Source organism: Triticum urartu, chromosome 3 (assembly GCF_003073215.2).
Source record: "Triticum urartu cultivar G1812 chromosome 3, Tu2.1, whole genome shotgun sequence".
In the NCBI taxonomy this organism is placed as follows: Eukaryota; Viridiplantae; Streptophyta; class Magnoliopsida; order Poales; family Poaceae; genus Triticum; species Triticum urartu.
In genome coordinates, this window is record NC_053024.1 from 338,858,819 (window position 1) to 338,870,754 (window position 11,936).

Genomic DNA, 11,936 nt, shown 5'->3' on the forward strand with positions numbered 1-11,936 from the left:
GATCCCGTTATCAATGACATCTAATGTCCATAGTCAGGACACCATGACTATTCTTTGATCAACGAGCTAGTCAACTAGAGGCTCACTAGGGACGTGTTGTGGTCTATGTATTCACACATGTATTACAATTTTCGGATAACACAATTATAGCATGAACAATAGACAATTATCATGAACAAAGAAATATAATAATAACCATTTTATTATTGCCTCTAGGGCATATTTCCAACAGTCTCCCACTTGCACTAGAGTCAATATTCTAGTTACATTGTGATGAATCGAACACCCATGCAGTTCTGGTGTTGATCATGTTTTGCTCTAGGGAGAGGTTTAGTCAATGGATCTGCTACATTCAGGTCCGTATGTACTTTACAAATCTCTATGTCTCCATTTTGAACACTTTCACGAATGGAGTTGAAGCGACGCTTGATATGCCTGGTCTTCCTGTGAAACCTGGGCTCCATGGCAAGGACAATAGCTCAAGTGTTGTCACAGAAGAGAGTCATCGGGCCCGACGCATTGGGTATGACTCCTAGGTCAGTAATTAACTCCTTCACCCAGACTGCTTCTTGTGCTGCCTCCGAGGCTGCCATGTACTCCGCTTCACATGTAGATCCCGCCACAATGCTTTGCTTGCAACTGCACCAGCTTACTGCCCGACCATTCAAAATATACACGTATCCGGTTTGTGACTTAGAGTCATCCAGATCTGTGTCGAAGCTAGCATCGATGTAACCCTTTACGACGAGCTCTTCGTCACCTCCATAAACGAGAAACATTTCCTTAGTCCTTTTTAGGTACTTCAGGATATTATTGACCGCTGTCTAGTATTCCATGCCAGGATTACTTTGGTACCTTCCTACCAAACTTACGGCAAGGTTTACATCAGGTCTGGTACACAGCATAGCATACATGATAGACCCTATGGCCGAGGCATAGGGGACGACACTCATCTTTTCTCTATCTTCTACCGTGGTCGGGCATTGAGCCATGCTCAATCTTGTACCTTGCAATACAGGCAAGAACCCCTTCTTTGTCTGATCCATTTTGAACTTCTTCAATATCTTGTCAAGGTACGTACTCTGTGAAAGACCAATGAGGCGTCTCGATCTATCTCTATAGATCTTGATGCCTAATATATAAGCAGCTTCTCCAGGGTCCTTCATTAAAAAACACTTGTTCAAGTAGGCCTCTATGCTTTCCAAGAATTCTATATCATTTCCCATCAACAGTATGTCATCCACATACAATATGAGAAATGCTACAGAGCTCCCACTCACTTTCTTGTAAATGCAAGCTTCTCCATAAGTCTGCATAAACCCAAACGCTTTGATCATCTCATCAAAGCGAATGTTCCAACTCCGAGATGCTTGCACCAGCCCATAAATCGAGCGTTGGAGCTTGCACACCTTGTCAGCATTCTTAGGATCGACAAAACCTTCCGGCTGCATCATATACAATTCTTCCTTAAGGAAACCATTTGTAACACCCTCGATGCGACTATATCTCCCACGTGTCGAGGCACGACTTAGAGGCATAATCGCATTGAAGGCATATGTCGCAAGTTAGGCAATCTTCACAATATCCCATGTAATATATAGATAATAAAAGGGAGATAACATAGTTGGCTTACACTCGCCACGTCAATCAAGTACATAAATAGCATTACATCATTCAAACACTCATGGCCCGACTACGGCGCCAAAATAAAAGACAACCCAACATGCGACTCGGTCCCGATCACCCCAACTGGGCACCACTACTGATCATCAGGAAAAGAAACATAGTATCGTTGAGAGTCCTCGTCAAACTCCCACTTGAGCTCAAGCGCGTCACCTGGAGCGGCATCATCAGGCCCTGCATCTGGTTTAATAGTAATCTTTGAGCCATAGGGACTCGGCAATCTCGCACCCTTGCGATCAAGACTATTTAAGCTTATAGGAAAGGCAAGGTAAAATATGTGGAGCTGCAGCAAGCGACTAGCATATATAGTGGCTATCCTGTTCGCAAAAGAGAGCGGGAAGAGAAGGCAAAGAGCGAACGAGTAACTAGAGAACAACCTGCGCAAGCATTACTCCAACACCGTGTTCACTTCCGGACTCTGCCGAGAAGAGACCATCACGGTAACTCACACTGTTGATTCATTTTAATTAAGTTAAGGTTCGAGTTATCTACAACCGGACATTAACAAATTCCCATCTGCCCATAACCGCGGGCACGGCTTTCGAAAGTTCAAATCCCTGCAGGGGAGTCCCAACTTAGCCCATGACAAGCTCTCACGGTCAACGAAGGAATAGACCTCCTCCCGAGACGTTCCGATCAGACTCGGTACCTCGGTTCTTCAAGACACTTCGACAGGTTAAAACAAATCCAGCAACACCGCCCGAATGTGCGGACAAATCCCGATAGGAGCTGCACATATCTCTTTCTCAGGGCACACTCAGATTGTCCTAGGTACGGGTAGGCCAGCCCAGTGTTGCCCCTGGTGGCCACCGGCAGCTGACAGGTGGACCAACACTCAGAGGAGCACTGGCCCGGGGGGGTTTAAAATAAGATGACCCTCGGGCTCCGGAAACCCAAGGGAAAAGAGGCTAGGTGGCAAATGGTAAAACCAAGGTTGGGCATTGCTGGAAAAGCTTTAATCAAGGCGAACTATCAAGGGGTTCCCATTTTATCCCAACCGCGTAAGGAACGCAAAAATGCATTTGACATAACACCGATATGACAGAAACTAGGGCGGCAAGAGTGGAACAAAACACTAGGCGAGAGGCCGAGCCTTCCACCCTTTACCAAGTACATAGATTCATTAAGATAACATGGCAATATAATGATATCCCAACAAGTAAATAATGTTCCAACAAGGAATGGTCTCCAATCTTCACCTGCAACTAGCAACGCGAAGGGGCATGTAGCTGAGTGGTTGCAGCGACCTTAGTAGCACCCCAGGTCCTGGGTTCGACTCCGGTGGGAGCGGATTTAAACAGGCTTGGGCAAAAATTTCTGGAATAAAAGGACTGTGGGGCTGTTGCTCTATAGTAAATAGTCAAAAAAAAACTAGCAACGCTATAAGAGGGGCTGAGCAAGGCGGTAACATAGCCAATCAACCGTTTGCTAGGACATGGTGGGTTAGAGGTTTAAAATGGCAATTTGGGAGGCTTGAAAGCAAGTGGTAGGCATCGTAGCATGGCATAGCAAAAGAGCGAGCATCTAGCATAGCAAAGATAGTAGTGATTTCGAGGGTATGATCATCTTGCCTGCAAAGTTGTCAGAGTTGATTGGATCCTCGAAAGCAAACTCAACGGGCTCCTCGTTAGCGAACTCGTCTCCTGGCTCTACCCAAACAAGACAAACAAGCAAACGGAACACAATCAACCACATGCAAAGCTCAAACAATATGATGCAAGGATGGCATGCTATGCGGGATGCGATGCGGGATGCATATGCAAGATTTGACAAGGAATGCATGAACCTGGACTCAACTTTGAAATCCAAGTGTGCCGCTGGAAAGATGATATGAAATCGCTTGAAAACGATATAAAGAACGCCGGAATCGTAGTTACGGTTTGGAAATGGCAAGCGATTCAAATATGATCATGTTCTGCGATTTACAGCAAGTAGCCACCTAAATGCAACAAGATGAACATGCTACAGCACCCAAACATGGCAACAAAATACATGGCAGGGATCCATTCAAGATGCTTAACAAAAGTCTAGCACTGAGCTACGGCCAATTCATATATTAACATGTTCAAACAAGCATGGCAAAAATGCATTTGACAAACAGATTTCAGACTTAGTGAAATTAACACTTGTCTGGAATTTCAGATCAGATAGCACTCTTCGGAGCATGAAAACAATATTCTACAGGACCTGAACATGGCAAAGTAAAGCATGGCATGGAGCTACTCAAAGAGCTTAACAAAAGTCCCTTAGTGACATTGAGCCAAAAGGGATCAGAAAATACATTTGCAAGCATGAGAACATGGCAACAACATAATCAGATCACAGACTTAGTGAAAACTGGAGCATGCTGAAAACAAATATCAAGTAGGCATGTTTGCGAGACCAATGCACTCACTACAGAGCAAGTCATGACAATCTAAGCATGCACCCATCAAGAATACACAAAATACAAGCTAGACATGGCAAGAACAATATCATGGCATGCACAGATCAACTACAACATCCTCGGCAAAATTGCTAACAAGTAGACAACCTGCCCAGATTCACGAAATGACAAAAGTAGAGCTCGATTGACTCAAGCTAGGGTGCTCCATAATTGCAAACAAAGACACGTATGGATAGAGCACTACAATATTAACAAAACATCCTTACTGATCATCCTCAAAAGAGGCACGGATCACTAGGAAAACAACATGAACATATGGCCATATGAGATAAACAGGTCAAGGACTTAGTGGAAATGCTAAGTCCCTGAAATCAGCATTAGCAAATGCCTCACTTTGCAAGCTTGTGCTAGTCACCACACACATCACAAAAATACATGGGTTGCACCTATGGAAAGATGGAAAAACCCTTAACAAAACATATGTAGAGCTCATGGGCATATCATGCACACATTAATCATGGCAAAAAAGACAAGTATCTAAATGGAGCAGCAAATCTGACAATTATCTCAAGTAGCACTCTTCCAACAGCATTTCGGGCATCAAGATGAACTCAAATGAAAATGATGCAATGAGATGAAATGATGTGCTCTCTGAGACAAACATTTTGATATGCTATATGCCCAAAACGGAGCTACGGATTCGGAGATATCACAGGTCAAAGTATGCGAAAAAATACTAAGATTAGGGTTTCGGGGAAAAGAGGTCAACCGGATCCGATCCAGATCTGGATCCGGGGCACTGTAGCAGGGCGCGCGTCCCGAGGATGACCGGCCGGAGTTCGCCGGAGTTCACCGGGGACTTGCCGCGGTGAAGAAGGCCGGCAAGGGGCGCCGCGGTGGTGGTCTGGCGACGCGGGCGGCGCGGGATGCCGGAGTTGCTGGCGGCGGCGGCGGTGCCGCGGTGGTGGCCGGTGCCGGAGACGGCAGACGGCATCGGAGCGGAGGCTCGCCGGCGTGGGTGAGCGCGGTGTCGGGTGCGGCGCGCGAAGATGCGGGCGGCGGCGCTCGGTAGGTGCGGGCGGCGGGAGGAGCCGGGCGGCGGGGCAAGGCGGCTGGGCCGCGGGGGCCCCGCACGGGCTTCACGGGCCGGCGGCGGGAGGCGGGACGGCGGCGGCCACGTGTCGAGTAGCGGTTGGCGGCGGCGATTTCGTCCGGTGCGGCCCGGACGTGTCCGGCGCGCCGGATGGAGCGGGGGTAGGGTTAGGAAGGGGAGATCCGCGAATTGGAAATGGGGGGTCTATTTATAGAGGTAGAGGGAGCTAGGAGTGTCCAAATGGGGTGCGGTTTTTGGCCACGCGATCGTGATCGAACGCTCTAGGTGATGCAGAAGGTTTAGGTGGGTTTTGGGCCATCTTGGAGGGGTGTTGGGCTGCAACACACACGAGGCCTTTTCGGTCCCTCGGTCAACCGTTGGAGCATCAAAGGAAGTCCAAATGGTACGAAACTTGACAGGTGGTCTACCGGTAGTAAACCAAGGCCGCTTGGCAAGTCTCGGTCCAATCCGGAAATGTTTAATCCCCACACACGAAAGAAAGGTAGAAATAATCACCGGAGGAGAACGAAGTGCCGGAATGCAAAACGGACAACGGGGAAAATGCTCGAATGCATGAGATGAACACGTATGCAAATGCAATGCACATGATGACATGATATGAGATGCATGACAACGATAACAACACACTGAGACAAAGACCCGAACCCGAGAAAATAAAATAACTTAAGGCCAGAAACGGCAAGAGTTGGATTACATATTGGGTAAGTCATATCCGGGGTGTTACAAGACTCCACCACTATGAAAGGATCTCGTCCCGAGATCTAGGACTGAAAGAACGCCGGGTACTCAGAACGGAGGTGATCCTCGCGTTCCCATGTAGCTTCACGGTCGGAATGGTGTGACCACTTGACTTTGAGGAATTTGATTGACTTGTTGCGAGTCTTGCGTTCAGTCTGTTCAAGAATAGCAACTGGGTGCTCACGGTAAGAGAGATCTTCTTGGAGCTCAATGTCCTCAAAGTTGACGATGCGGTCAGGAGTCTTGAAGCACTTTCGAAGCTGAGAGACATGGAACACATCATGAACATTTGCAAAGTTTGAAGGAAGCTCGAGTTGATAGGCGAGATCGCCTCTCTTGCTGACAATCTTGAAAGGTCCCACGTATCTGGGGGCAAGCTTCCCTTTGATACCGAAGCGACGAGTACCTTTCTTTGGAGAGACGCGGAGGTAAACATGATCTCCGATCTCGAAAGCCAAATCACGGTGCTTACTGTCATAGTACCTCTTCTGGCGGGATTGGGCTGCTTTGAGGTTATCTCGAATGACTTTGCACATTTCCTCTGCCTCTATGATTAAGTCATTTCCTAGAAGCTGACGTTCACCGGTTTCGAACCAGTTGAGAGGGGTATGACACTTCCTGCCATACAGAATTTCAAATGGGGCCTTGCCCGAACTTGCTTGAAAACTGTTGTTGTAGGAGAATTCAGCATAAGGAAGACAATCCTCCCACTTCATGCCGAAGGATATCACACAAGCCCTGAGCATATCTTCCAGAATCTGATTGACACGCTTGACTTGACCGCTAGTTTGAGGATGGAAAGCTGTGCTGAAACGGATGTTGGTGCCCATGGCCTTCTGAAAAGAATCCCAAAACTTGGAGGTAAAGATGCTGCCATGGTCTGAAGAGATCACTTGAGGAATACCGTGCAGAGAGACAATTCGAGAGGTATAGAGTTCCGCCAATTGAGCTGCAGTGATTGACTCTTTGATAGGCATAAAGTGAGCCACTTTAGTGAGTTTGTCGATGACAACGAATATAGCATCATTGCCACGCTTGGACTTTGGAAACCCAGTCACGAAGTCCATCTCAATGTGGTCAAACTTCCATTCTGGAATGGCAAGAGGTTGGAGGAGACCAGCTGGCGTTTGGTGTTCTGCCTTCACTCTTCTGCAGACATCACACTCATTCACGAATTGAACAATCTCGCGCTTCATTCGAGTCCACCAATAAGCCTTCTTGAGGTCCTGATACATCTTCGTGCTCCCAGGGTGGATGGATAGGAGAGAATTGTGAGCCTCGTTCATGATCACTTTATGAAGTTCACCTTTGGGTACCACAATACGATTCTCGAAGAAGAGAGTATCCTTGTCATCAAGGCGGTAGCACTTGTACTTGGGTTGACTCTTGGCAATCCCAATCTTCACCTTTTTCACCATAGCATCAAGAAGCTGAGCTTGGCGAATCTGGTCTTCCAAGATAGGAGCGACTTGAAGGTTGGCGAGGAAACCTTGAGGAACAACTTGCAGATTAAGTTTGCGGAAAGCTTCACAAAGCTCGGGTTGATAAGGCTTGAGAATCAGACTGTTGCAATAAGCCTTTCTGCTCAATGCGTCAGCAATCACATTGGCCTTGCCTGGAGTATACTCGATACTCGGATTATACTCTTGAATCATTTTGACCCATCGAGTCTGCCTGAGGTTGAGATTAGGCTGAGTGAAGATGTACTTGAGACTCTTGTGATCAGTGAAAATGTCCACTTCCCTTCCCAATAAGAGATGTCTCCAAGTCAAAAGAGCATGCACAACTTCCGCCAACTCAAGATCATGAGTGGGTTAGTTCTTCTCATTGGGCTTTAATTGGCGAGAGGTATAAGCAACAACTTTCTTCTCTTGCATCAACACTGCGCCAAGACCTTGGAGAGAGGCATCACAAAAGACCTCTTACAAGCACCAAAGTGTTGACCAAAGTGTTCTTCTCATCAGGCGGAGCCAGAATTGGAGCGGTGACCAATTTCTCTTTCAAAGTGTTGAAAGCAATGTCACACACCGGAGACCAAACATACTTGACGTGCTTCCAGAGAAGATTTGAGAGAGGCTTCGCGATCTTGGAAAAGTTTTCAATGAATCTTCGGCACTAGCTTGCGAGACCGAGGATGCTATGGAGTTGCTTCACGTTCCGAGGAGGTTCCCAATTCACAATTGCAGACACCTTCTCAGGATTCACCGCAATGCCCTTGGCAGAGATGATATGACCAAGATAAAGAACCTCATCGAGCCAAAATTCACACTTGGAGAACTTGGCGTAGAACTGGTGTTCCCTCAGCTTATCAAGCACCAAACGCAAGTGCTTGGCATGATCTTCCTTGTTATTCGAGAAAACCAGAATGTCGTCGAGATAGACCAAAACAAAGTCATTGGTGTTGGCGTTGATGATGAAGTTCATCATGCGAGAGAAGTTGGAGGAGCTTTGACGACGCCAAAAGACATGACAGTGTATTCATATGAACCATAGCTTGTCCTGAAAGCCGTCTTGGGAATATCTTGCCCACGGATACGAATCTGATGATAAGCCATACGGAGATCAAGCTTGGAGAATACTTGGGCACTTTGAGTTGTTCGAACAGCTCATTGATGTTGGGAAGTGGTATTTGTTCTTGATGGTCTTCTTGTTCAATGGACGGTAATCAACACAACGTCGGTCCGTTCGATCCTTCTTCTTCACAAAAAGAACACCACAACCCCACGGAGAAGAACTAGGCCGAATGAGACCCATTCTCTCTTGAACATCGAGTTGCTTCTTCAGCTCCTTCAACTCTTCAGGTCCGAGCTTGTAAGGACGCTTGCACACAGGTTCCGTGCCAGGCTCAAGATCGATGACGAATTCAACTGGCCGGTGCGGAGGAATTCCTGGAAGCTCTTCTGGAAAGACGTCTTGATATTTGCAAATGACTGGAATTTGCGAGATAGCATCCAGTTCACCCTTCTCATTGAGAGAAAACAAACGGATGGTATCATCATGAGCGGCAAAGACAATTAACTCCTCAGACGAATGAGTCAATTGAATCTGCCTAGCTGCACAATCAAGCTGAGCCTTGTGCTTAGAAAGTCAATCCATTCCGAGAATAAGATCAATATCCGAGTCACCAAGAACCGTTGGAGAAGCCAGAAACTTGTAGTAACATCCGGAACGATGGAGTTAGCATGCATGCACTTACCGGGAGAGACAACTGCTAACGGACTAGGCAAAACTTGCGAAACCAATTCATGCCTAGATGTAAATGGTCTCGAGATGAAACAATGTGATGCACCAGTGTCAAAAAGAACTCTTGCGGGAATATCGTTAAAGGAAGGTTACCCATGATGACATCTAACGAATCCTCTGCCTGAGCTGCGTTCATCAAGTTGACCTTGGCGTGCTTGGGGTTATGCTTGACCACAGCTGTACTTGCTGATCTCACAGGAGGAGGAGGAGGAAGACGCCTCTGATTGAAGCATTTGTTGGCATAGTGACCCTTCTGTTAGCACTTGTTGCACGTGACCTCTGAAAGCGGACGGTGGTACAGAGCACTCAATCTTGGAGCTTGAGACGAAGTCTTGTTCTGAAAGCCAGGGTTGGGTGGGTGGGAAGATCCACTGCCACCTTTGCTCTTCTGCAGATACGGCTGACGGAACGGAGGAGGAGGAAGCCAATACTTCTGCTGCTTGGCCACTTGAGTAGAGGAAGAAGGAGTAGCATCTCTGACTCGCTTCTTGGAAGCATCACACCTCAGTTGAGCAGCCTCTTGCTTCAATGCCATGTTATAGAACTCATCGTACCTCAAGGGCTCAAAGAGAACAAGAGCTAGCTGAATTTCTTCTCCGAGACCACCCCTGAACTGGTATATCATGCTCTTCTCATCAGGGACGTCCTGCTTGGCAAAGCAGGCGAGCTTCAGAATATACTTGTTGTAGTCATAGACAGACAAAGAGCTTTGCTTCAGGTTGCGTAATTCCTCATGCTTACTTTCAACCACGCTCTAGGGAATATGATCAGCTCTGAAATCTTGACGGAATTCATCCCAGGTAATCACACGTTCACCTCTGGAATCCTTGTACTGCTGGAACCATTCTGTAGCTTGATCTTTGAGTTGGAAGGGAGCGAACTTGACGAAGTCCTCAGGGCTGACGTTACTGCACTCGAAATGCTTGCACAGATCCACGAGCCAATCGTCAGCATCAGTTGCCTAAACACAATTGCTGAAAGTCTTTGGCCCGTTAGCAAGGAACTGGTTGAGTGTAGCAAAGTGATTCTGATTGTTGCCTTGGTTCCCTTGGTTGCCTTGATTGCGCTCTTGAAGAATTTGCATGATCAACTGTGTGTTTGCATTGGTTGCGGCCATCATAGCTTGCCATGCCTCCGGAGGAGGTGGAGGTGGTGGTGGATCTTGATTCTGATTCTGATTGGTGCTCTTAGCGGGAGCCATCCTGAAGAGAGTGACATCCATTAGCACATTGATAGATAAAATGTAGCTGAATCCAACGGAATGAAAATTGCAACATAAAGTCTTCACATCTGAACAAAATGAACGAATGCATTCCTCTTGAAATGGTCACATATCCATAAATTCAGAAGCCACGTAGAATTTAGGTAGAGAAATAAATCAACAAGGTATGGATCAAGAACGAATAATCGGTAAGAAATCCCAATCTCAAACCAAATATCCGTGGAAGAAGAACTAGAGCTACGAGAATTCCCACCTATGAAACTCCCGAACCTTTCCGGTTATGCAATCAGGTGTTGGGGATACAGGGGAAGCATAATATCTCACCCAAATCTAACAAATCCTACATCCAGCTGTATCCATCCTTCAACACATAACCGAGAAAAACTTCGGAAACCATCTACCTCAACCTTCGAAAAGCATCCATTATACGAGTTATGGCGATACTCCCGAACTCCCGCCCCAGTACTGGGTGGCGTCGAGGTTATCTCACCAACGAACTGCATAAAAGAGATTTTCGATGTCGGCGTACTAGACTCAGGTACTCCAGAACTGCAACGATAAAATTATGACGACAACACCTCAGAGCTCAACTCCCCGGGACACTTCCACAAAACCGCTGACAGGAGGCACCAAGACAATGTTCTCATCACAAAACCATCGGAACGATTCCAAGATACCCGCGTGATCCTAAATTTTTTTAGTGAAATTTGAGAAGAGAAGAGTCAAAACTCTACGTCAGGATGCCTTACCAGAGCGATGAGGAGACTAGGAAGTAAAAAGAATTCCTAAACTCTCCGATATATAATTCCTAAATTACTCAAAACATTTTTCTACACACAACTCGGCCGCTAATAACGATCAATCAGTGGGGGCTCCTAAGCTCGGGGAAGGCTCTGATTACCAACTTGTAACACCCTCGATGCGACTATATCTCCCACGTGTCGAGGCATGACTTAGAGGCATAATCGCATTGAAGGCATATGTCGCAAGTTAGGCAATCTTCACACCATCCCATGTAATATATAGATAATAAAAGGGGAGATAACATAGTTGGCTTACACTCGCCACGTCAATCAAGTACATAAATAGCATTACATCATTCAAACATTCATGGCCCGACTACGGCGCCAAAATAAAAGACAACCCAACATGCGACTCGGTCCCGATCACCCCAACTGGGCACCGCTACTGATCATTAGGAAAAGAAACATAGTATCATTGAGAGTCCTCGTCGAACTCCCACTTCAGCTCAAGCGTGTCACCTGGAGCGGAATCATTGAGCAATCTGTGAGCCACAGGGACTCAGCAATCTCGCACCCTCGCGATCAAGACTATTTAAGCTTATAGGAAAGGCAAGGTAAAATATGTGGAGCTGCAGCAAGCGACTAGCATATATAGTGGCTATCTTGTTCGCAAAAGAGAGCGGGAAGAGAAGGCAAAGCGCGAACGAGTAACTAGAGAACAACCTGCGCAAGCATTACTCCAACACCGTGTTCACTTCCCGGACTCCGCCGAGAAGAGACCATCACGGTAACTCACACTGTTGATTC